At 35.9% G+C, this 27,923-nt stretch overlaps 1 long non-coding RNA gene across 1 annotated transcript in view; it reads right to left on the bottom strand.

Moving 5' to 3' along the window:
• The window catches only part of LOC145720659 (uncharacterized), a 387,974-nt gene that overhangs the window by 26,779 nt on the left and 333,272 nt on the right, over positions 1-27,923 (bottom strand). The window lies entirely within an intron of this gene.

The raw sequence follows: 27,923 nt of genomic DNA, 5'->3' as shown, positions 1-27,923 counted from the left end.
CACTGAGCAAGCAGGCAGAAGCACCTGTCTTCTAGTTTCTCCCTGGAAAGGATCTGACTGTATACTTTCCCAGCTGCTGCCTGAGCTTCTGGCTTCTAATCACCCTGCATGTGGGGGTTGATAGGGATTTTTCTGAGAGCCGCATGGAGCTAGTGGGATCATGTCCTGCTGTGTCCCTCCAGCTGGCTCCAAAAGTAAATCAGGTCTTAAGCTTCCCCCTGGAAGGAGCTTGTCCATACGTCTGGTACCCAATTGTTATGGCTGCCACCTGAGGGACGGGCTCCAAATCACCTAGCTCTGGGAGCTGATAAGACTAGGGTTTCGGGGCACCTGGGTGGCTCAGATGGTTAAGCATCTGCCTTCGGCTCAGGTCATGATCCCGGAGTCCTGGGATCGAGTCCCGCATCGGGCTCCCCGCTCTGCGGGAAGTCTGCTTCTCCCTCTGCCTCTCTCTCTCTCTCATGAATAAGTAAATAAAATCTTTAAAAAAAAAAAAAAGACTAGGGTTTCGAGAGTCCCCCAGGATCACATGAAAACAAAGAGGTGTTTCTACTGGAAGCAAAATACTCCTAGCAATCATTCCCTCCCGTTCAGCACAGAGTGAGTGAGCAAAAGCACTCAACTCCTAGTTTCTCCCTCATAGGGGGTAGACTGCATACCCAAAGTCCTGACTTTCCTAACTGCTGCCTGAAGGTTGGACTTCCAATTAGCCTGCACTGGGGAGATGAAGGGGCAGGCAAATAGCAGTCCCCCAGAACCTTAAAAAGGCATATAGACATTTTCCATGGATTTGGATAGGATAAAAGTCTATAAGCATGATAGCAACTTAGGTATTTTTTTCCTATACAAAGTCAAGTGGAAAATATTGTAACTCACATTTGGCCCTTGATTCCATGGGTTTGCATCAATAATGGGGATAAATCTTGCTTCAATGTTATTGTTGTAACTATATTTCTCTCTTTCACTTAAGAAAGCATTTGTGAAGTCAAGTGAGTGAAACCTGATGACAGGGAAGATCTTTTCCCTAATTTATTTTTATACATAAATTTTTATAAACTTTGCTATTTTAACTTATTTTAAGAGATTTGATATGGCATAAGTCATAAGTGATTGAGATATATTAGTGGGTCATGACCCCACTGCTCAGTTACCTTAATATACAGCTCTGTACAATAAAGTTGATACAGTAGACCATAGAATTTTTGAGCATTAAGGTACCAGGGATTTTTTTTTTCCCATCTCTCTCACTCAGCACAAGGATGGAGACTTAAAATCCAGGGAAATGTCTTTTCAAGGTTAAGCAGTGAATCTGTGCCCAAGCTGAAGTTATTATAATTATTATTAATATCAATACTCTTATACAATATTAGTATTACTAAAGATTAATATGTATTGTATATTGCTATATATTCAAGGAACTGTTTTAAGGTTTCATAAATAATTAGGTAAGTTAATCATTGCCATAACCTGAGAAGTTGTATAATTTGATGAAGAAAACCAGCTAGAAACTGGAAGAGCCAGGAATCCAAGTCAGACAGACTCATTCAGTAACTCACGGTTTTAATCACTAAACACTGTTAAATAATGTGCAGTTATTATGCATTACATGTCAGAGGCCCTTTTTTATACACAAAATCACTTAAGGTAGACCATAAAGAAAATTTCACAGTTGTTGAGGTCTTACAATAATTGTTAAGCACTGTGTCATTTGATCCTTAGAGCAGTCCTATAAAACAGATTCTATGATTAGTGTCCACGTTACAGAGAAGGAAACCAAAGATAGACATGGTAAATAACTTTCCCAGAGCTTTAGGAACTTGCTCAAGATTAAAAAGCTAGTAAAATGCAAATGAGTTGGACTCATTGGACTTTGGTCCTGAACTCTAAAACATATGTTTTGTTTTTTTTGTTGTTGTTTTATAACTTTAGTAATAATTTTTATTCCTGTAGTGTGGAGTTGGGGAAGGGGGTGTGAGTGGAAAAGTACCTATGTTTCTATCACATACAGTCAACCTTCAGGTACAACACAGTCTTTACATCTTTGTCTTTGTCAATTACTGCACAAAGCATTCCTTAAAAAATAAGAACTTTAGTAGGTAATCCCTGGTGTCTATCCAGCTCTAACACTGATTTATTCTAAGGTTTCTGACACTGTATTATCTGGCTAGGGTGTTGACTTTTTTTTTTTCCCCAAACATATAGCTTAACGATTTGATATTTGTAGGTATTGCAAAATGAGCATCACAATAAGTCTAGGTAACAACTGTCACCATACATAGTCACAATTTCTTTTCTTGTGATAAGTTTTAACATCTATTCTCTTAGCCACTTGCAAAAATTCAGTACAGTATTATTAACTATACTCATCATGCTATATATATCATAACCCCATATCATTTATTTTGTAATGGGAAATTTGTAAAAAACACATGTTCTTATGCATGGTTATCATGATATACAGCCAAGAGGGTTGTTATGGCACAGTGACACATTTTAGCTCACTAACAATGTAAGGCAACAATACGGATATTGTTACAAGGAAACATGAGACTAAGACTGTATGCAAGATAAGCAATATGGTATTTCAAACTAATATTAATGAATTGATAGACAACGCAGATTATTATCTGTATTTTAATGGTGTACTCATTGATGTAAAGCAGAGCACAAAAGCAAGGGGAAACTGCAATCTTTGTCAGAGCCAGTGAACAAATGAAGAAAATGTTACTCTATCATACTGGACTGCAGCTGGTTGCTTTGCTTTCCTTTGAAAGATCTGCAAGTTTCTTTCAAAGACATAATGTTACTCCTAATCAAACGCTTCCTCAAATATCACTCTCATGATATGGTTTTCTCTAAATAAATGTTAGTTTCTCAGTTTATCTCATATAGTATTGTATGAAATATATTTTAAAAATAGATCACAAGTTATTTACACTGTTTCTACCTATGTAAATTTCTCATGTCATGTTAATCAATTTTAGAGTTCACAATAAACTATTATTACTATTATTATTATGTTATTAACTATCACATTTCCTAAAATAATACTCAGAAAAAATTACTCCCAATCTATATCTTATTTACAGTGGTGTGTGTATGTGTGTATGTTATGTAACTTTTTAAAAAGTATATATATATAATAAGTATATATATATATATATCTAAAAAGAACTAAAGGTAAGAATTAAGAGATACGCTTTGTTTCTTCAAGAGAGCTGTACTGTTCAACATCTCTTTCTTCCTTTAGTTTAAATTTCAAGGAAAAGGGTGTTTCTACTTGCACGATGGCTTCTTTCTATTTAAAGACACTTAGTTATTTTCACCCAGAGCTTTCATGCCACTTTCACACTATCTCATCAGCTAGTCAATAAAGAATTATGTACAGAGCTATAATTCCTCTTAAAAAAAAAACTTTTGCATTTTTTTTCTAAATTGAGCTATGACTCACACTTTTGTAATGCAGGCCTCAATTTATCAAACTCAAATCCAGATGTTTGATGTTTTTTCATACAGGTTCTTTAGCATTTCATCTGTTTTGCATTGCATACTGGATCATCAGCATAGAACCCATGGACACTTGCATAAGTCTTACCTATAGTGATTTTTTAAAAAACATTCTTCATATGGAATGAAAAAAATGCTTTCACTTCATATGTTTGCTTAAATGAGATATGAAAAACTTTAATAATTTTATAAAATACTTTTGTGGTGGCTATCCTGAGTCTAATTTGTAGAAGTTCTGTGAAGTAATATAGTTATTATTTATGAATTACCCATCCCTTAATGAACTGGAAAATTGGACTAATCAACTCACTAGCATTTTTAATTACTACGGTTTTGAATAAATGTACACTCTATAAGCTCAATCTCAAAAAGCTCCAAAAAGAATATAAAACAAATAAAAGGGTATAAAGGAAAAAACAATGAAAAGAGAAGAAAATGCAATTGAGAACAATGACAATGCTAACAGATTAATCAAATTGATAAACTCCTATGAAATCTGAACAAAAATAGAAAGAACCCAAATGTTCATCACCGAAGATTCTAGACATAAAAATAATAAAAGTATTTATAATTTTTGCCAGTAAATTTCATGATATAGACAAATCCTCAAAGACCCTGAGACTTACTCAAAAAAGAATAGAAAATCTGAATTGTTATAGATCTTATAAAAACAGATCCATAATTAAAAAAAAATAAAGAGAAAATATCATGTCCAGATGGCTTTCCACATACTTCTTCTATATTTTTGTAAGAAAGAAATAGCATCGATGTTGCAAAATTTTCCCAGATTTTAGCGAAGAAATAATTAATTTTATGTAGCCAACATAACCTTCATATCAAAAGTTGGCAAGCACTTTACAAAACTCAGAAAATATCTGATCAATATCTCTCATGCACATGGATGCAAAAATCTTTAACAAAAGATTAACCAATCAAATTCAATCATATATAACAAGAATAACCCATGATGATACAGAAAATCTTATTCCATAAGTAAGAGAGCAATTTGTCATTTTCAACTATGTTATATAACTTGCAATATTAGTAGGAAAATAAAGAAAAGTCACATGATCAACAAGACAGAAAAACTTTACAAATAAGCCAACACCTCTTATTGATGGGAGAAAAAAACCATACAAGGAGACTTCTGTTATCTGATAATATGTATGGGAAAAAAACACATGTAATATTGAGATATTGGTAGCTTTCTGTCTGAGAACAAGGATAATCACTATCAACACTTCTATTGTATAACAGAGACCCTAGAGAGTGCAATAAAGACAGAAAATGAGAAGAAAAGACAAAGATACAAAAAATATAAAGCAATTTATCTTCATTTTCTAGAAGTATTTGTTTAGCATTTGAAATCTTTTTTCTTAAATATTTATTTGAGACCATGTGAGAGAATGCAGTGGGGAGGGGCAGAGGGAGAGGGAGAAAGAATCCCAAGCAGACTCTGAAATGAGCACAGAGCCCCACACAGGGGTTTGATCTCAGGACCATGAAATCACCACCCTGCGATCATGACCTGAGCCGAAACCAGGAGTCCCTTGCTCAACCGACTGTGCCATCCAGAACCCCAGCACTTCAGATCTTATGTAGACATGTACCTACACACTTCTCCATTGTCATTATTTGGGGGCAAATCCATAATGGTGATTTCACCATGATATTCACAGATATTAATAATTTTTAAACTTCATTTCCTTTGTTAAACATATCCACAAAAAAGAGAAACATCTACTGAACTACTTTGAATAATTTTTTTTTGTTAGTGTTTTTGACAAAAATTGTAAACATTATCAGTAGTTGACTAGCAATATGTCAATGACAGGATTTTAACTTAAAATGTATACTTCTGTTATCAGACATAAAAATACTTGAACATTCTCAGAATATGTTTATAGATTTTTTTTCTTTACTCAATCACATTGCAGACAGACTTAAAAATGCTTTAAAAGAAGATACTTATTTATCTTGTTTAGGTTTGTTTTGCAGAGAAGGTTTAGGGTAAGATAAACCCATGTTTTATATAATGGCCTTTTCAAATATTTCATTGAAAGTATCCATGTACTTGTACGATAGAAAGATATAAGACACTTCTTCAACATTGTTATCTTCATGCTTCTATATCAACAAAATTATTTAGAATGATTGAGACTGCTTTAGCATGAAAATGATTAATAAGATCCCTGAATTTGTACCTTACAAAAATATAGATAATTCTAATATTTCCAATTTCTAATTTTGCAAAATTGGTTTCACAATGACTTGGAATTTTTACAATCATGTCTGAGTTTATATCTATGAGGAAATTCAACAATGAAAGATTTGGACTAAATAATTACTAAAACTCCTTTCAATTCTAAGGTTCTTTTATTCTGAGACTTAGTAAATTGTCCTGCAATGCATGTGGCTTTCTTTACAGTAATAATGGCTCCCACTCAGTCAACTGAATCCCTGCGAAGTTGGTCTGATGCAACTGAATGTACTGTATCAATCAAGTGCTGGCCCAGGGATTTCTGCTGTCCAAATGATCAGATAGATTTGGTAATAAGCCAGTGTATTTTTTGCATGTCAATTGGCAGCTATTGCTATGGTCAGAAATATCTAAATATGCAAAAATTGGAAAATTTTATCTTGACATTTGGATATAGCCTACTACAGATGGGATATGACTTCAAATGATATGAACTAGCATCATAAAACACAATGTTTAAAATAAAGACTAGCATTTGTCAAGAACGGAAGCTGACCTTTGGAGAAAATTAAAGTTTATGTGCTTAGATCTCACCAGTCTGTCATTAACATATATTATTTTACTATGTGCCCAATAAAGAAAAAAACTTGACTATTTTACCTAGTTATATTCTGTTAATAAAATGAATAGTACCTGAATTTGAATAGATGCCTCTTGTGTGTAGAATTTTAATAATTCTTAATTTATATTAAAAGCAACAAGGAGCAAACACAGTTGTGCTCAACCAAGAATGAGTTTGTCCTCCAACAGATATCTGGCAATATCTAAAGATATTTTTGGTTTTCAGCAAAATGTGGGGAGACACTCCACTGGAAACCAGTGGATAAAGAGCAGGGATGCTGCTAAGCACCTTACAATGCACAGGAGCATCATGCACAATAAAGAATAATCCTGCCCCAAATGTCAGTGATTCTGAAGTTGAGAACCCCTGAGTTAACGTATGAAAAAAATTATCATACTGTTTACTAACATGCTTCATTTACTATCTTTTTAAAAAGAACTTTCAGTTAATATTGACAGAATGAGAAGCAAGCATGGAACAGAGTTGAACACAGCTAAAGCATAGACAATCTTAAATTTTGGGAGCACTATTTTTGTAATACACGTGAGTAGATAACATGGAGGGAAACATTAGTAGAAATGAGCTTTGCATGGAAAGAAAAGAATGGCAGGATATAATTTATGTGAGAAGGCATAAGTTTCCACAAATATAAATGGTTAGCATTTGCTATTAAGTGAAGATTCAGCTGATAATCTTCCTCTTCTTCCATCACTTGTAATAGTATATCAGCATGACCAGAGGCAAATCCACAATTGTTCCTGGAGCATCCTAGTCCTCAAATAGTCTCTTTAAGTTTCAGGGGTTTGGTTTGTTTTTGTTTGTGTTTTTGTTATCAGTATTTAGTTGCATAAGTACTAGAATAATTAATTGGAATACAAGTCTCATTTCCTCAATTCAATATCCCACAGATTTTCTCATTCACTGTCAAGAAGAGTTACTTTTCTATATCTGTGTTCTTTCTTTCCCATACAAATTAGAAATCAGTTGCTTTTAAAACTGAGGATCATTTGGACAATATAAAATCCATACATTCACCACTTGATTTCTTTACCAGAAGAATAATTTGAAGCAAATATAATATGATACAAATTCCTCATGGTTCTTCAATAATTTTTTTAGGTGCCATCAAATATCAAATAAAGTGATGGAAAACTGAAAAAGTTCAAATAAACTTTAACTTTCCAAAGGAAATTACAATAGCTTTTGTTAAAAAGCTATTATATTGGTCCGCTCAGTCTGCCCAAACAAAATATCACAGACTGGGTAAAAAACAGAAATTTATTTTCTCACAGTTCTAGAGGTTGGAAGTTCAAGATCAAAGCAGCAGCAATGCTGGTGTCTGATGAGATCTCTTGCTGGCTTTCAGATGGCCTCTTTACCGCTATGTCCTCACATGGCCTTTTCTCTTTATATGTCTCTGAAGAGAGAGAGCTCTTTGATGTCTCATCCTCTTCTTCCAAGGACACTAGTATTATCAGATTAGGATCCCACACTTATGACCTCATTTAATCTTAATTACCTTCTTAAAGGCCCTACATCTAAATATAGCCACATTGGCCATTAGAACTTCAACATATGAATTTTGGAGGGACGAATTTTAGTCCAAAAAAGTCATATTTTTCTGTTTTCTAAGATTGTGATAATCCATAAAATAACAATGATGTCCATAAAAGTTCCATTTAGTTGTTAAAAATATGATAATCCTATTGGTTAGCAGATACTCTGCAAGTCTGTCAGGGTAGAGTAGAAGGCAAGACAGAAACATTCACTGATATCTTGCAACTGACAGCCTAGTGGGGAATATTTTTGAACAAGTCTAGTGATACCATGAAATGTGTGTTTATTTCTATAGGTTTGGAGATTTCAGGGTGGGAGGAAGCAATGTTCTTATATTTTGGCTTATGTTCATGTTTTTAAATAAAAGGTAAGGTTATGAGGATGAAGAGGGGCAGAATTAGTTGTAGGTAAGGACCTAGAGGACAGTAGAGAAACTGGAAAACTAATTCCTTTCCTTAATAGGGCAAGGATTAAAAAAAAATGTAGTAACATTGTGAATCATTGATGAAAATCCAAATAAAGATTGTGACCATAAATTTAAAATGATCATAAATTAAATCTCTGCCTCTGGTTTATCATATGCAAGGACATAGAAAATAGACAAAAACAATAACAATAGTGATGATGTTAGTTGAATCTATTAAATACTTATTGTGATAAACACTTTCACTGGATTATTTCATTCTTTTTTTTTTTTTAAGATTTTTATTTATTTATTTGAGACAGAGAGAATGAGAGAGAGAGAGCACATGAGAGGGGGGAGGGTCAGAGGCAGAAGCAGGCTTCCTGCCAAGCAGGGAGCCCGATGCGGGACTCAATCCCGGGACTCCAGGATCATGACCTGAGCCAAAGGCAGTCGCTTAACCAACTGAGCCACCCAGGCGCCCTTATTTCATTCTTTTTATAGTAATTCTATGAGGTATCTACTATTATTACCCTGATGTGACGCTTAAGTAAACTGAGGCTTACAAAGATTTGAATAAATCTGCAAATAATGATTAATATAAGATAAGGATGTAGGTAGTCTGACTTCAAAAACAAGATTCTTAGGCCCTTCACTGTTTCTTCCAGGGTCAGAATTTTGGCAGGTATGTGTGATATGACATCAGAGACACCATAAAATTAAATCATCCACAGGAGTAATTGAAAACATAAAACACTAAATGTTTGCTAAATGGGGCTGGGACTAAACACTAAATAAAGATTTAGACAGGAGGAAGTCAATGGTTTTAAGTATAATAAGGTAGAAGAAAAAACTGCATTTGGAGTACTTGAGCAAGGAGGAAAAAGAGGTGTGGCTCCATAGTTCGACGTTTAAAATATTTATTATGTTTGGTGACACTAATCCTGAAGAAAAATACAGTTTGTGATTGCAGAAATGAGTCAGCGAGGGCAAGTGAAGAGAAAGTCGTTAGAAAATATGAAATCAAAAATCCTAGGTGTCCAAAACCCAGAGACTGGGGTATTCAAGGGTTATCGATCAACATCAAATATACCAAAAATGTCAGAATCTGAAGTGTCAGCCACACTCAAATCATCAATGAATTAAAGGATGGGGAGCCGACTAATCTAATATTGATGATATGATGCTAAAAATATTTTTTTTTATATCCTAGGGGGATGAGAAATTATATGGAAGCAGTAGTGAGTGTCAAAGACAACATCTTCACTCTTGCCCTGAATTACAAAGGGTTTGAATAAATAAATATTTTCCCTTGATGATGACAGAAAAAGCAGTGTCCTCCAGGAATGGCCAGATTTCATTTAAAGCAATATGATGAAGGAAGCATTCTGAGAATGGGTTGGCTGATTTTAGAACAGGCATTTCAAGAGATGAGTTGAAAGCTGGAGAAGGAAAGTAGTCAGGAAATGTAGGGTAAAAGGAGAGAAGTTCAAAGAGAGCGAAAGTGTAGCAACTTAGTACATCATATATTATAGAAGCAACTGGCATGCTAACTGGATGACAACACGCAGCAGCAAACAGTAATGTTAGGTATGGTGACATTAAACCCGATAGTCTCTTAGAAGGTGTTTTACAGATTGTAGCCGTGACCCTGAAATGAGATCTAGTAGATACGATACAGGCTTGTGGGGCTGTGTGTGTTAATTTTTTTCACAGTTGGCTAGTATTCGCGGATATAGTAAGGATAGCATTGCCAGAAAGTAACAAGAAAGCAAGGATGAGTCATATCATCCTTCATCCTGAGTTTGGAAGCCGAGGCTGGTGTCAAGAGAGGTCAAAAAGAAGACACACGTCTGGTTCAAGTGCCGTCTTGAGTGGGAAGAAGTATTCCACTCAAACTGTATTCATTGTAGGACAGTCTCGGCCTTGATTCCTATCTGCTCTGCATTGCCATGGCTCTGCCTTGGTTTTATAAAATATATATTTTGTGGAATTGACCATATTTATTTATGAAATGCTACACTGAATAATGTCCCAATAGTTATATTTATTCCCAAGTAGAAATTTCCCAGGATTTTTATTCCTGGGGCTTTATTCAAGGAAATGTTTCTCTAAAGAGATCCTATTTTTTTTTTAATTTTATTTATTTATTTGACAGAGAGAGACACAGCGAGAGAGGGAACACAAGCAGGGGGAGTGGGAGAGGGAGAAGCAGGCTTCCCGCTGAGCAGGGAGCCCGATGCGGGGCTCGATCCCAGGACCCTGGGATCATGACCGGAGCCAAAGGCAGACGCTTAACGACTGAGCCACCCAGGCACCCCCAGAGATCCTATTTTGAATTTCATTCTTTTATTCATCAGAAAGAACTATAGACCAGTTGCTTTCCCTATAGCTATGTTTTTAGATCTGATCTATAAGGAAACATATATATATGTATAAATCATAATAGTAGCTAGAATTATACCACTATTTATGTTTTTATAAATGTATAACCACGTGAAGATATAAATTACATCTATTTTTCAAATATTTTCATATATTTTGTTAGTCTTCATACTGTTAATGATTATTCTTCTGTTTACATATTCCACCAATATTTGTTGAATGTTATATGTTTGGACCTCTGTTGGTTTCTGTGGTTTGGATAAATAATAGACGACCACTGAAGGAAGCAGCTATGTAAATGTACAATGTAATCAGTGTAATAAGAGAAGTATGTACAAAGCGTACAATACTAACACAGAAGAAAGAATGATAATCTGAATATCCTGTAGTGTATTTTGGCAACATTTTTTTAGGAAGAATTGACATTAAAGTGAGGGTATGAAATATGAATAAGCTTTCACCACATATGCCAGAAAGCAATAATAGCCAAAATGGACCAACACTGGTATGGATCGATAAAGTGGCAAAGAATTGAAGTCAACTTTGTCTTACTGGGGGATGGCTGTATAGATATCATGCTAACAAGCTGAGGTTTGTTCTTGAAGCAATTGGAAGTTTCTTACATCTAGTAATCAGTTCTGAGGTGCAAAGCTTTAAGGCTGGGAAAAGAATCAGGCTTGTGAGTAGTTGTATTTTGCTTCTTTTTTTCCCCATAATCTTTGGAGAAAAGATTCTTGTGGGTTTTTTTTCCCCTTTTTCAAGTTTTTATTTAAATTCCAGTTAGATAGCATACGGTGCAATGTAAATGTAAGTTTCAGGTGTAGAATTTAGTAAGTCATCACTGACATACAACATCCAGTGCTCATCACAAGTGCCCTCCTTAATACCCATCACCCATTTGGCTCATCCCCCCAACTTCCTCCCCTCCAGCAACCCTCAGTTTGTTCTCCATAGTAAAGGATCTGTTTTATGGTTTGCCTCTCCTTTTATTCTCCCATGTTCATCTGTTTTGTTTCTTAAATTCCACTTATGAGTGAGAGCATATGGTATTTGTCTTTCTCTGACTGACTTACTTCACTTCTCATAATACACTGTAGCTCCATCATGTTTTAACAAATGGCAAGATTCCATTCTTTTTTTGTGGCTGAGTAATATTCCATTGGAGACATATACCACCTGTTCTTTACACATCCATTCATCAGTCAAGGGACATTTGGGCTCTGCATAATTTGGCTATTGCTGATAATGCTGCTATTAACATCAGGGTGCATGTATCCCTTCGAATCAACATTTGTGTATCCTTTGGGTAAATACCTAGTGGTACAGATGCTGAGTTGTAGGGTAGCTCCATTTTTAACTTTTTGAGAGACCTCCATACTGATTTCCAGAGTGGCTGCACCAGTTTGCATTCCCACCAACAGTACAAGAGGATTCCCCTTTCTCAGCATCCTCACCAACATTTGTTGTTTCCTGCGTTGTTAATTTTAGCCATTCTGACAGGTGTGAGGTGATACCTCACTGTAGTTTTGATTCGTATTTCCCTGATGATGAGTGATGTTAAGCATCTTTTCATGTGTCTGTTGGCCATCTGTATGTCTTCTTTGGAAAAATCTATTCATGTCTTTTGCCCATTTTTTATTGGTTTTATGAATGAATTAAAAAGATGCTGAGGATAATTAATTCAAATTATCCATTGTAGTCCATAGGCTTTTCATAATTTCTTTGATTGATTTTTTTTCAAGTTCTTTCAATTCCTAGAGGTAGGCAGGCAGGCAGGTAGATAGATAATAGATATACAGATATAATTAATATCATAATACAACATCAATATTATATATAGGTAGGGCGCCTGGGTGGCTCAGTTGGTTAAGCGACTGCCTTCGGCTCAGGTCATGATCCTGGAGTCCTGGGATCGAGTCCCACATCGGGCTCCCTGCTCAGCAGGGGGTCTGCTTCCCCCTCTGCCCTCTTCCCTCTCGTGCTCTCTGTCTCTCATTCTCTCTCTCTCAAATAAATAAATAAAATCTTTAAAAAAATATATTATATATAGGTAGAGAAGGCTCTGTATGTCATTAATGATAAATGATTCCCTCAACTTGATTAGAGATAAATTTATGCCTGACATAGACCCCTCACCACTCATTTCCTAGAGCATTAAATTTAGAAAGTTTGCAATTGTAAGTTATTTTTCTGCCCCTTTGAGATATAAATCTTCTACAACTTAGAACAATCTTTCTCAAGAACCTGGGAACCATTCTTTTGAAATGTAATCATCATGGAAGAGAGGGCCCCAGTCTCCCAGTCTCTGTGGGAGGATAGGGGCCTAAATTCAATAAGCACAAATTAGCAAACACAGACTGCTTCATCACATGAACCAACCTCCCTGCACCAAATCCCTCCATACTTTCCTATCAACTCAACCCAGTGCTCACAAACTCTCCTGCCTTTCAGGGGGGTAGAGTTCAGTATCTTTCCTCTACTGCAATACTCTTGAGTAGTTTTCCATGTCTATTTAACTCCACCTGATGCAATTTCTCTTTAACATCATGGGGCTAAGCCTAGAAGGCTCTGAATTAAAAGCCAGCTGAAATTCAGTCAGCTGAAATTCTTTTTATATGCAATGGATATAAATTGCAGAATATGGAACAAGCTTTTCTTCCTGATTTTTAATAGTTGGTCATGGAATAATTTTTCATTATTTTTCTGTCTCCACATAGATTTTATTGGTTAAATTATAGTGGCTGCACCAAGAGTACTCTGCAGATTACATTTATTTTTTTATTTTTTATTTTTTTAAAGATTTTATTTATTTATTTGAGACAGAGAGAATGAGATACAGAGAGCATGAGAGGGAGGAGGGTCAGAGGGAGAAGCAGACTCCCTGCCGAGCAGGGAGCCCGATGCGGGACTCGATCCTGGGACTCCAGGATCATGACCTGAGCCGAAGGCAGTCGCTTAACCAACTGAGCCACCCAGGCGCCCTCTGCAGATTACATTTATAATAGTTAAGCATTAACTATTATATAAAGATCCTTGATAACAGGAGACATGACTTAGATTTCTTTCTATCCATCATCACACCTGAAAATAATGTTGAAACAAGCAGACATTTAATAAATGTTTTGCATGGTAGGGAAATTCTGATAACAGCCGACTCATGGATGGGGAAAATCACTGGAATAGAAAACAGGTGCAGGGCCACAGTAAATACAATTATGGAGATTATTTCATCCGATTATAATCATGATGGCTAATGTTTAGTTATACCCATATAATTTTAGTAAATGGAGTTGATCACCATATGGCAGAATTTGACTTACTGACGATGAAACTAACACACACACACACACACACACACTCACAAAGAAACATTCCTGTGATCTTGATGCTTTTGCTTAACATACAGATATACCCCTCTAAAAGATGTGTATCTATATTTTTAGCTATGTAAATATAGCTCAATATACATGAAAATTTGAAATTGCAAAGTAGTTTAAGTGATTACTTCTATAGAATTTAAATATATTCTTATCCTCACACATTACAAAATGATTTACCACTGAGTACATCTAAATAGAGGCATACACTATTACATTTAATTGTTTTATGGATCATTAACGATTTGTCCAATGGGAATAGGGTTAATGGTCATTATCAATTGAGGATCAAAATGAACAAAGATAAAACTTACCCATTATATAGTGTTTTACTTACAGGGATTTTATTTACAGAAATTTTACTTGCAAGAATTTCATATGCAGATACATATTTTTAAAAACACAAAATATGTATGGCATTTTCCACTAGAATATATTTTAAGGAGTTATACGGGATTATTTAAAATAAAAAAGAAAGAAGCTTAGGGCACCTGGGTGGCTCAGTCAGTTAAGTGTCCATCTCTTGATTTCAGCTCAGGTGGTGATATCAGGGTCGTGAGATCAGGCCCCACATTGAACTCCGTGCTTGGTGGGGAGTCTACTTGAGATACTCTGTCTCCCTCTCCCTCTGCCTTCCCCCTCACTCTCTCTCTCTTTCTCAAATAAATAAATAAATAAATAAAAAGAAAATTATTTGCATAAATTGTCTTTCATCTATTTAGTGCCCTGGAGCAGTCATCTGTTACATGAAATCCTAACATCTGAAAAATTTGGTGTCTTATCCAAAGACATGAGTTTAGTTTGGTAAGAATATAAACATTTTCTATATTACTCATAATTGTAACAGGAAAACAGAATAAATTATATCCATTTTTTTCTTAGGTTTATATTCACCATAAGAAGTGAAATATATCTGCATATTCTCAGATTGATATTTATGTAAGTGAGACACACATTTGATCAAAGATTTTAAAATAATAAAATTTATTTTTTAAAGATTACTTTGTAAATATTTTGAAGACTCCAATATTAAATTCATTTTTAAATTACCTTCTTGGTTTAAACTGTTCTGTTAAATTGCTTCTTTTTATTCATAGATTTTAATAAAAGAAGAATTGTTTTTAATTAACTTTAATATTTTTATTTATTTATTTATTTTAAAGATTTTATTTATTTATTTGACAGAGAAAGACACAGCGAGAGAGCGAACACAAACGGGGAGTGGGAGAGGGAGAAGCAGACTCCCTGCCGAGCAGGGAGCCCGATGCGGGACTCGATCCAGGGACTCCAGGATCATGACCTGAGCCGAAGGCAGTCGCTTAACCAACTGAGCCACCAAGGCGCCCAACTTTAATATTTTTAAAGAGGCAAACTTTTCTTTACATTTGTTATGCCTCCTAGTGAGCAAGCAATTTGATGAAGCCTATATTTAATGTTACAGAAGGCAAAATTTAAATGAAGACAGAAACATTAGGCCCATAGAACACTAGCTACGTTCAAATGCTCTCTTCTATTCCATCCTGGACAAAGTAGGTCAGTTCTTCCTCACATCTTGAAATGACAGACTCAGCACTTGGAGCTTGAGACAAATAAGGCAAACATGGAAGCTCAGGCCAGGTCAGCGGACATGAGTTTCTATCTCAAGGGAGTTAATTTCCACAATATGTTCCAAAGCCAGTCTTACCACTGAACATCCTATCTCAAGATGCAGAGAATCAGGTTCTAAGAAAGTCATAAGCGTATTTTTTTGCCATTATTTAACTATAAACAAGCATTAAGATAAAAAAAACTCAGTGGGGCAGATGATAGAACCTACATGCATTTGAGATCCCGGATCATCCAGATGTATCCTCAAAAAGCCCTGGAATGCCTCACTCGGTGATATTGAGCACTGGCTGGAAAGATCTGGATCCAGCAAGTATATACAGGCAATGGGAAAAATCTGACTAGTCCTTGCTGACACTTCTAAATAGAGATGGCCTCCTGGCCAAGAAAAAGTAAAACGGAACATTTTAAAATTTCTTATTAGGAAACAATAGCCAGCAGGAACATGAGAACACTCAACCTCTCCATGATCTAGAAGTTTGGCACCTCCCAATCTGGAACCTAAACAATGTAAACATGAGGAAACAGGGGAAATTTCTATGGGAAAGCATGTATATATACATACATATATGTGTTTATATATATGAATACGTGTATGTATATATACATATATATATCCAAGGCACACAGGTGGCTTCAGAAGAACTTAAGTTTGTTGTCTTGGGATCACCTTTGACCATTACTACCCATAAGGAATGGGCCACCATGTCAGGTATTACCCCATCCTCCCCAGGTGAAGGAAAGGCTTTAAACTGAATGATCTTGGTGGGATTTTGTTGTGGCACCAGCTAATTAACAATCCGAGGTCAGGGGATGTTATGAGGCTAACCGGACCAGATGTCTCTTTATGTCTGACTACACTGCACTTTCTGAATTATGTAGGAGTTACTGCAAGTACCCTTCTACAGGACTACCAACCTACGCCACATAGTCTTAAATTCCACATACAACTTCAAAGTGGTTCTGAGAAAGAGACAGAATCAAGGTATATTTAAAATAAAAGTAAAAATTGTAATGTTTAAGTTGGCAACTATGAGCCTGGTATTTTCTCAGTAGCCCCTCTGGTTGGAAATTATTATTCCTGTTTTACAGATAGGAAAATGGGCTCAGAATGTTGAAAGGTACACTTCAGACCACATAACTAGTCCATGGTAGACCATGAGAACAAGGAGGGATTGAAAGGCCTCCAATGGTTGTACAATACATTCATTCACTCTCTGAGGCATAAAGGCATTATATGCAGACACAAGGAATCTGTCAAGAAGGAACTCAAAATGAAGAGTAAGTGTATTAGAATGGACCCTAGTCTCAGTACAGGGAGTTATTTGGATTTAATTTCTGATTCGTACATTCTCAGAGCATTTAGAAGGCAAGAAAGGCAAAAGCACAAAGCACTTCTATTGCTTTGATTCCAAATCACTACAATTTGTTCTTCCTTTTCTTATCCTCTGCCTTTATTCCCATATTTTAGCGCACCCCCCACCCCGGTTTTTATTTGAGAAATCTGAAAAAACTAAATAGGCTTGCTCTCAAACTTTCATTTAGACCTGTTCATGATCTTTGTGTCATGGAAATTTTCACTTAAGGTAAGACACATTTGTAGCAAGACACTCACATTTAGGAAAAAGATATTTATTATGTTTAATTCTCAAGAACTATGTAAAAATAAAAAATAAACTTCAGAGAATTCAACTAAAATAATCTTCACTATTACTAAGGGGTGAATTTGAACTTATATTCAGATCTATTAATTTAAAGCCAGTTTGCTTTTCATTACAAAATAGCTAAGTATGAAACAGTTCTCCTAGCATGGAGATGAGGACCCCTGGACAAAGCTCGAAAATGGTATTTAGATAAATACATAAAAAAGTTGATAAAGATAATTCCTAATGACCAGGGTTTTTTTTAATGAACTAAATTGTGCAATCTGCCAAATTTATGAAAAAAAGAGACTAGTATCTTAAAGAAAAATGTACAATTTCAGAAAATTCTTTGGTTAAATATGAAAGGAAGGGTCTAGCTTAAATTGAAAATCACACCAAGTAATCTTTGCTTTTTTGAAAATACATATTCATCCTGAGAAATATTTCTATAAAATTTGATAGTAATTCTACAACAATTTACCAGTATATTTTGAAGTCATATTTTGGTCAGTGATTTCAATGGCACCCTTAAATAGGAGAATATTCTATTTGAATATATGCCATTTTAATAAAATCCTTAAATCACAGAAAAATAATTACATACTGTAAATGTATCTACTAACTTATGGTTCAGGTTTCATTTTCATTAGGTTTATATTTTCCCTCTTAACATTTCTATTAATTTCACTTTCTAGGAAGTCCTTAAAACTAAGAAAAATAAAACAATACCTAAATGCTCCAAACAAGTAATATTAGAATTTGTGCCTGCATTCTTCTCATGAATCACGTAGATTGAAGACATAGAAAGCACCTCTCCAGTGATGTCATAGCAGCTTTCATTTTCATCTTGGTTGGAATGCTACTTAAAAGTGTTGTGAGTAGAATAGGTGTTGAAATACATAGCGATCTCTGTTCAGCTTTAGTTGTTTGCAAAAAGTCACAGTTCTTTAGAATGTTATTAATTTACCCAAAGTCAGACCTCAGTTTGTACATAGAGAATGGTTGAAAGGAAAGATATTGCATGTGAACTAGAATTTGCTGTCTCGCTTCTCAGATTATATAACACCTCAGTACAAAAAGACAATGTCTAACATTAATGTTTCTATGTTGACACGTATTTGAAAACATTATTTACAAAAGAGAAAACAAAAATGAACCAGAAAACATCCAATGTTTTTCTCTTCAGAAAAAGTTGATCTTAGTGGGGCCATTTCTTACGACATCCTGTCATTCTAAATTTCTTTCTTGAAAGAGGAATTTTATAATTCTAACTTTGATCCCAGAGATTTTAGGTGATTGTAATGGTCTCTTTGTAATGCATGGGCCAGAGTGTTTGTCTTTAAACAGCTAGTACTTGGCCATTTCAGAAGTTACATGATCTATGCATAACTCTGAATTAACTAATAAAAAAAATAAAAATAAATAAAAATAAAAAAATGAATTAACTAAATAAAGAACAGTTTATAACAAGCTTTTTAAATTTTAAATGGAAAATAAACTAACATTCACTTGAACCTAAGGGCTAAGTCTGGGTTCAAATGATAATATCAATTAGGATACATTTTTCAATGTATATAGTTTTTTAAGTTTTGGGAATATATATATTTTTTTTTTTAAGATTTTATTTATTTATTTGTCAGAGAGAGAGAGAAAGCGCAAGCGAGCACAAGCAGGGGGAGCGGCAGACAGAGGGAGAAGCGGGTTTCCCGCCAAGCAGGGAGCCCGATGCGGGGCTCGATCCCAGGACCCCGGGATGATGACCTGAGCCGAAGGCAGACGCCCAACCCACTGAGCCACTCAGGCGTCCCGGGAATATGTATGTATTTTGAGGACTCAAGTTCTGATTAAAAATCAGGATTTGTCAGGCTCCACCACAGGCGGTTACAAAGGTTTTGCGGGACAGGCCTCATGGGGAGCCCTCCCCTCCGTCTGCACCATACCTGGTGCACGGCCGATGCGTCACAGTTTATGGAGAGAGTTGGAGCCAAGGACTCAGGCCCTCAGGTGGGTCATGCCCTTGGCATATTTGCATTCCCATCCCAGCACCTTCCTTCCTAGGTCGCTTTATCTGAGGCCTTGGGCGGAGGTCATCTTCAGGCTCCTGTGCTGAGGCCTCCGTTTAGGGAGAGGGGCAAGTAGAAAGCTTGAAGACACTCAGATTCCCCTGACCTTCCCCTGGTGTGCAGTTCCACAGGAGGAAATGGAACAGAGGGTGTAGGTGCTTTCTCTCTTTTAGCCTCTTGCTCATAATCCTGCAGTAAATAAAGGCTTTAACTCTCATTTTTTGTCTGGTTGGTACTCCCACACTTGGCCCCTCAGCTCTCTCCCAGTTCAGAGGAGCTCCGGACAAATTGGCACTGCGAACAAGGTAGACAATTAAGTACAATGACGCTCTGGAAGAGTAAAAAGCCCAAAGATCCTGCAGGGTACCTTTGGGAGGCAATAGTGGAGTCCACAGGGCCTTCCAGGGGTGCTAGGCAACTGTTTGCAAGTCTGAGGGTCCTGGGGCACTTCACCAGTTTGTCTTGGGAAGTGCCAGTGGAGCCCATAGGGCCCTTTGCCAGATGGCCAGTGGGTCTGGCAGGGTGCCCAGTGGGAGCCGTGGGCAATTCTTGGAGGATGCTAGCAGATCGTTCATATAGATGTCTCAGTTTCCAAGAGGACATTTGGTCCTTCTCTCTAGCCCCCACACCCAGGCCAAACTCACCTCATAGGTCAGATTAAAGATCTAACAAGTTTTCAGGAAAAGATAGGGAAGCAATTCCCTAGCCATTGCTAGTGGCCCTTCAGCAATGGTACCAGAGGTGGTCAAGAGGGTCCCACACGCCGGATACTCCAAGGACGTCCCCCTCTGGAGGCCACCTTGCTAAAGCCAGTATGTGAGAGTCACAGGGTGTGGGATTGTTAACCACTAGACCACTCTCTTAAGAGTGACTTCTGGTAACAGAAGTGAGTCGCAGTAGCAGCATCAGCAAAACTGCCTTCTTGGTGCTCCCTGCTCCAGGGAAGCTGGTGCTCCTCCCCAACCAGCCCACCTTGCACTGCCCAGGGAGTCCTGGCAAGTAAGAAACAGCTGTCCACCTGGCCTGCTCCACCTCACTTTCTATTGCTTCCCCATGCTTGTGACCGGAGACTGACAGGTCATCCCTGTGACCCACAAGCATTCTATTCACTCTGCCCCTCCCTTGATGGTCTGGGGATGGGGCAGAGGGCCCCACTGACTTTTGCCCTGGCTTTTCAGCTTTCAGAAATAAACAAAACTAGGGGAGAGTCCAATGTCTGTAGGTCCCAAAAAGGAACAAGAGATTAAAATTCAAGGACAAGGGCGCCTGGGTGGCTCAGTTGGTTAAGCAACTGCCTTCGGCTCGGGTCATGATCCTGGAGTCCCGGGATCGAGTCCCGCATCGGGCTCCCTGCTCGGCGGGGGGCCTGCTTCTCCCTCTGGCCCTCCCCCCTCTCATGTGCTCTCTCTCATTCTCTCTGTCTCAAATAAATAAATAAAATCTTTTATAAAAAAAATAAATAAATAAAATTCAAGGACAAGTTTTTAAAAATTGAACTTCTTGGGCCTTTTAGATACCAATGCACTGGTAACTGATCCTTAGAACCTCTGGCACCAAAATAAGGGGCAAAGAGATAATGCTCTCTGGTGTGGGCCTGAGGACACCATCACTTGCAACTTTGCCTAAATCCAACTATAGACAGGTCTCTTCAGGATCCTACAAACTTCCACTGTTATTGTTCCTGTATACAATGTGCCTTCTTCCTTTAGCTGCATTTTTCTCTTTACCACACTTGCTTTGAGCAGTTTGGTATAGCTTCATTTAGTTTCTTCACGTATCCTGTGTTTGGGGCTCATTGAACTTCTTGGATCTGTGGATTTATGACTTTCTTTGAGTGTGAAAGATATTTAGCCATTATTTTTTTCGTACTCTTTTCTGTTTCTTCTCATCTGTCCTCTCATTGGAGGACTCCATCTACACACATACTAAGCTTCTTGTAATTTTCCCGCAGCTTACTAAATCTATTTTCCATTTTTAATATTTTTTCTCTTTGTGTTTAGTTTCTAATGGCATGTGTTCAAATTCACTAATCTTTTCTTCCACAATACAGAATGTCCCACTAGTACCATTCACAGTGTTTTCCATTGCATATATCATAGTTTCATCTCTAGAAGTTTGACTAGGGTCTTTTTTTTAACATATTCCATGTCACAATAGCAATAACTGTTTTAATGTCCATGTCTACTACTTCTGCAAGACAGTAGATGTTCTACCTGTGAATAAAAGGCAGTTCTTTGAGTCCACATCATTGACTGCCATGGAGTGAGGACAAGAGTTTTATTTACTCCCACTGGTGTAGTTCTGACTGTGTGAGTAAGCAGGGTATTCATGAATCTACATTACATCCCTGAGCCCCCATGTTCAGTGATTTAACTGAAGAAACCATAGGGGTGTTAGGACAAGGAGTAAACATTTTTAAAAATTGTAATTGTATACTTTTCTTGTTATTCTTATCAATATAAATAATTTATAATGCCAGAAAAGTAGTAAATAATCAAACTCCAAAGTCTTGATTCAGTCATCTTAATAATTTTCTGCTAAAAGGTTAAAAACATAAAAATTAATAATATGGTTCCACTGCTCTGCTGCCAAAAACAGGGAATATGTCATTGAAATAATTATAGCATAAGATCTGGAGTTAAGCATAGAAATTCTAGATACATATAAATATCTTTGTAATAAAATATTTAAGTCCCAATTCTGGCTATAATAAATTTGCTATTTGACCTTGATAAATCCTTTAGCAAAATTGAGTCTTTTTTTTTTTTTTTTAAGATTTTACTTATTTTTTGACAGAGAGAGAGCACAAACACAAGCATTGGGAGTGGCAGGCAGAGGAAGAGGGAGAGGCAGGCTCCACACTAAGCAAAGAGCCCAATGTGGAGCTCGAACCCAGGACCCTGGGATCATGACCTGAGCTGAAGGCAGACACTTAATCAACTGAGCCACCTAGGTGTCCCTGGAAAAAATGAGTCTTAATTTTCTTACTTTCCTTAGAGTAGAAGAGTAATTTCTATATAAAAAAGGTCATTGTGAAGCTTAAAATTATTTATAAGGAAGCATTTAATAAACACTGAAATCTATATAAACTTAATAGAGTATTCTTATTTATGTATTTTAATTAAGACACATTAAATTCTATGGTGATGATGGTTTATTTGCAAATAATAGCTGTATACTACATCCTAATCAGCCTTTTGTCTTCAGATAGCACCTGCTGCTACTCCTAATGTATGCTGTCATTATTAATTGAAAAAATACTTGCACTGGTCTTCACTCCAGACTGTTTTACTCTTTTCCATTTCTTTTGCTCTAGAAACCAAAGACTCTGCATTTTAATGCATCCTATATAAAATATAAGTGGAAAAGTATTAAAAAATGGTAAACTGGTTATATACTAGCATACTTATCTCTTTTTTTAATCTTGCTTTTATAGAGATACTTGTTTTTTTTTTAATCAACACAATTAAATACTAAGTACCCTAGTATATAGAAGTTTTTGTGTCCTAGGAACCAGAAGAATTGGACTCTTGCTTTAACCCTATCTAAAAGCACACATATAGTGTAAGCAAACTGTATCAATTCTGAGCCTGTTTCCTCATCTGTGAAAAGTGGGATTGGATTATATGACTTCTCAGGAATTTCTAATTGGGATAATTATATGCTTTATATATACATGCATCAAAGAATTATTGGAATTCAAACTTGTTAATACTGCATATTTTAATTTTATATTATGGAGTATTCTAAGCTTAAGGGAGCAGAAAGAACATATCAATGATCCCCAATATACAGTTCTTGCAACTTAAACAATTATCAATTCATGGGCAATTTTGTTTTATCTATACACCAACTAGTTTCTACCTTTCACCTTATTGTTAAAAATCACATCCCATACATCAAATAATTTTATCCATAAACATATTGATATATATCTAGAAAACATGCTATGATGGCATTAGTCTACCCAAAGATGAAGAATAATGACTTAGTTAAAAGTCAAGCCAGTGTTCAAATTCCTTTAAATTACCCATAAAGTTTTAAAATATATTTTAAATTATTTAATTTAGAATTTTGATCAGTTGCTATGTCTCTAAGGTATATAGAATCTGTTAAGTTTTCTCTTCCCATCCCATGTCTGTTTAAGAAACTGGGTAATCTACTCCTTGGAGTTACCTACAGTCTGAGTTCTCCTGATTTCATTTCTAGTTGTCATTTACTGTGTTTATATACACTTCATTTCCTTTATTTTGATAAATAAAGAAGTTTGAAATCAGATTCACATTTGACCAATGAGATAAATCAGATTCAGACTCAGGTTTGATTTTCTGGCAAGACAATTTTATAGGTTGCTATGTGATTGTCTCCATTTTGTGATGTTAATAGGCATTTTTTTCTAGATCCATTATTTCATTAGAAGTTGCAAATGATGACATTCTGTCACTCCTTCATTATTACCTGGAATTTCTGTAAGTAGTCTATAGGGTAGGCAAAACTTTAATTCTAACATCTTAGGGTGTCCACTGGGTCAGAGAATTAAAATGACATAAGTTATTAACAGCAGAAAAGCATACACACTTTTACATGTTGATGGAAGCCCCCATAGGCAAATGAAGACTCAAAGAAGTAGCTGGGCGTTTATATACTAAACTGAACAAAGATAGGTAGTTACAGACAAATAACTAAAATATATACAGAGACCATAGGAAGATAAGAGTTATTTTAATAAGGTCTGTTTGTACAGATTTCTTTCAGCCTCAACTCCCTGTCTCTGGTGATAAGAATGTTTCTTCTTGATAGGAGAATATCTTTCACACTGAAGATTGATCTCCTGCTTTTGTGAAGGAAGGGTAGGTCAGAGCGCCCTGTCCTCCTTGCACCTACTATTTTCCAAGTCCCTTTAGTTCAAAGTAATCTTTATGCCAAAGTGGCATATTTAGGGGTGGCATATTCTGTCACCCTTCTAATATATTTCCCTCATCAAATAGGAATTCATATGGAAAGACAGGATAAAGGCTTAAATTATCCCTTTGTTTGCCAGCTTTCAAATTACTGAGGTATTTATCATATGTTCTCCAACTTTATCCAATGAATTGCCATCAGTGCTTCATTATCATTACGAACCTATGATGTTAAGCATATTTGATACCTCTTAATACTTTATAAATATTTTTTATGAGGCTTAAATTGTTTTTACTTTGGTCAGAAGCAGCCTCCTCAAGTTGGTTCCAGAATCATTTTGGAATACCCTTTGTTATGTTTGGAAACTCCCCTAGTTTTTGGCATGACGAATCTTGGTGTATATCTTGCTTAGAATCCCCAACAAGAACTTCAGTCAAGTATCCCTGACTCCTTTCGTTGAGAAGTGCTTCTCCAAGGTCACAGTCCAAGCACTAGTGATGCTTATATTTACTGGATTGACCCTGGTGTCTAGTCCTTTTTATTAGAAAGGAAAAGTTAACAAATTATAATATTTCTTATAAGGTAAATTCATCATGAATTCATACTGAAACTTGCAATTCAAATACAGGATGACAAAAATTTTACTTAATCATTTACAGCTTTTTCTCATTTGCCCCATTTTGAAAATCTGGTCCCCAACATCACCAGTATGATTATTTATTTGCTTTATCGTACAATACAAATGCAATGGTATTGCAATTATAATGCTCACACTACCTCCAAACTTAAAACAGTCTTAAACAATACCAACACTACTTCCAACGTCATGACTAAAATGAGATTAAGATTTTCCTTTTGCTTTTGTTTGTTTATTTGTCCTTTGAGTAACTTAGTGTTTGAAGACATTTGAAATAATTTTTCTATTAGTTATCCCAACCACTGGTGTACAGTTAAGGTCATTTGGGTAATTTGGATTTCAAATTGTATGAAGTTATTTTTAAAGAAAATTTTCTTATGCTGATATGTAAATGAGACATACAGTTATAATGTTAAATACATATAGTGGCCCAAGAGCCAGCATCTTTGTATACATATATATACACACACAAATGTATATGCACCCTTAATAAGGAAATATGTAGAAACTCTTAAGGCTATTAAATGTTGAAATATAGCTTAAGGGGCGCCTGGATGGCTCATTTGGTTAAGCAACTGCCTTCTGCTCAGGTCATACTCCTGGGTTCCTGGGATTGAGCCAGAGCCTGGTGTCAGGCTCCCTACTCACTGGGGAGCCCGCTTCTCCCTCTCCCTCTGCCTCCCCCATCCCCCGCTCATGTGATCTCTCTCTCTACTTCTCTCTCTCTCAAATAAATAAGTAAGTAAGTAAGTAAATAAATAAATAAATAAATAAATAAAATCTTAAAAAAATATATAGCTTAAGACTGAATTTGTTCAAATGCCTTTTTTCCCACGAAAGATATGATTACACGAGGTTTTTCCTTAGGCCTATTAATATAATGGATTATATCAATGTGTTTCTTAATACTGGACAACCTTTGTTTTCTAGAATTAACCCTACTCAGTCACTATGTATTATTTTTAAATATATTACTGGATTCTTCCTGCTAACATTTCATTTAGGATTTTACCTCAATTTTCTAAAGTGACTAATTTTAAGCCATTTTTTTGTGAAATATTTTTATGTTTGAGCATTAATATTACAGTAACTTTTTAAAAATAATTCAAAAATTGGGAATTTTGTATCTGTGCCCTAGAGAAGTTAGAATGACATATAATTATGTAAATTTTACAGCTGTGACAAAGCATCCCTTTGAAAATACCTGGGCCTGATGGCTTTTATGATTTACCTCTTCAGCTACTCTTTTATTTCTCCTCTGTTTATTGATCCTTTTAAGACTTATAGACTAGAACATTGTCTGTAAATTGTCCTTTTATAGAAAATTATCCATTTAATTAAGTTTTCAAATGTGTTTATTAGAGTTGCACAAAAATCACTGACTATATTTTTTTTACTCAGTTTTGATAATTTTTCCCCTTTCCATTTCCAATTTTTTCTTTTTGTTTTCTGTATGTTTTCCTGATTAGATTGGCTAATAGCTGGTTCACTTCTTTTTTTTTTCCTAGTAAAGAAGATTACATCTTCACACACAATTCAGATAACAAACCTACATCCAAATCCTGACTTGGTTACTTGGATTTTGTCAGATTATTTAATCTCTCTAAATTTCTTTATATGTAAAGTAGTAATACACATTGTAAGGATTTAAAAGAATAAAAAATATACGATTCTTAGCTGAAAAACGGGTACCTGATAAACAATCAATATTTGCTATCATTATTATTAGTGACTATTGATAACAAATGAAATAAGAAAAATTCTTATTCTCATACATATATTCTTAATTATTTTAGCAGAACCACTTATTGGTTGTACTAAGATATATGACGATTGTCTTAGCTTGAACAGCTGCACAGTTAATGGAAGTAGGGTAAATCACTTCATAAAATTAGCATTTAAAATTATGAAAATTATAGCTGTGGATGGTCAGATATAGTATAGTATTGTTCATAACGATAATTTTGTTTTTAAATTTAGATTGATATTTCCATAAAAAACAATTTTTTTTTTTAAAGATTTTATTTATTTATTTGCGAGAGAGAGAATGAGAGACAGAAAGCCCGAGAAGGAGGAGGGTCAGAGGGAGAAGCAGACTCCCTGCCGAGCAGGGAGCCCGATGCGGGACTCGATCCCGGGCCTCCAGGATCATGACCTGAGCCGAAGGCAGTCACTTAACCAACTGAGCCACCCAGGCGCCCCTCCATAAAAAACAATTTTAAGTTCCTATTTTTTACATAATTATCATTCAGCACAAATAGACATGAAACTAGGGGCACCTGGGTGGCTCAGATGGTTAAGCGTCTGCCTTCGGCTCAGGTCATGATCCCCGGGTCTTGGGATCGAGTCCCACATCCGGCTCCCTGCTTCTTGGGAGCCTGCTTCTCCCTCTGCCTCTCTCTCTCTCTCATGAATAGATAAATAAAATCTTTTAAAAAAAATAGACATGAAACTAAAAAAGTGGATTAAAACTACAAATGCTGACAGTAGGAATGACTATGAAATAATCTTATGCAACTAATGTTTGAAATACTATCAATGTCTACTTTTTGTTTTTTTAAAGCTATCTTTTGTTTTTTTTTTTATCAATGTCTACTTCAAATGAAGCAGTGACCTTCACACTATTTTGTAAAGGAGTGAGTAAAAAGGAAAAGGAAAACAGAATACCAAATAGTTTCAATATACTAAAAAGAGAAAATAATTTTTATCCCCACCCTACAACATCATAGAAAGGTAGATTAGGTACTTGTGTAACATCACATTGTAAAAATTACAGTACCTAATTTGTAATTATGAGGCACTCAAATAAATGTTAATGTTCATTTTTTTTTTTTTAAAGATTTTATTTATTTATTTGAGAGAGAGAGAATGAGAGACAGAGAGCACGAGAGGGAAGAGGGTCAGAGGGAGAAGCAGGCCCCCCGCTGAGCAGGGAGCCCGATGCGGGACTCGATCCCGGGACTCCAGGATCATGACCTGAGCCGAAGGCAGTCGCTTAACCAACTGAGCCACCCAGGCGCCC

The sequence above is a fragment of the Leptonychotes weddellii genome, chromosome 3 (assembly GCF_054177405.1).
Source record: "Leptonychotes weddellii isolate Sample4059 chromosome 3, ASM5417740v2, whole genome shotgun sequence".
Lineage (NCBI taxonomy): Eukaryota > Metazoa > Chordata > Mammalia > Carnivora > Phocidae > Leptonychotes > Leptonychotes weddellii.
This window is presented reverse-complemented; position numbering and strand designations above follow the sequence as displayed.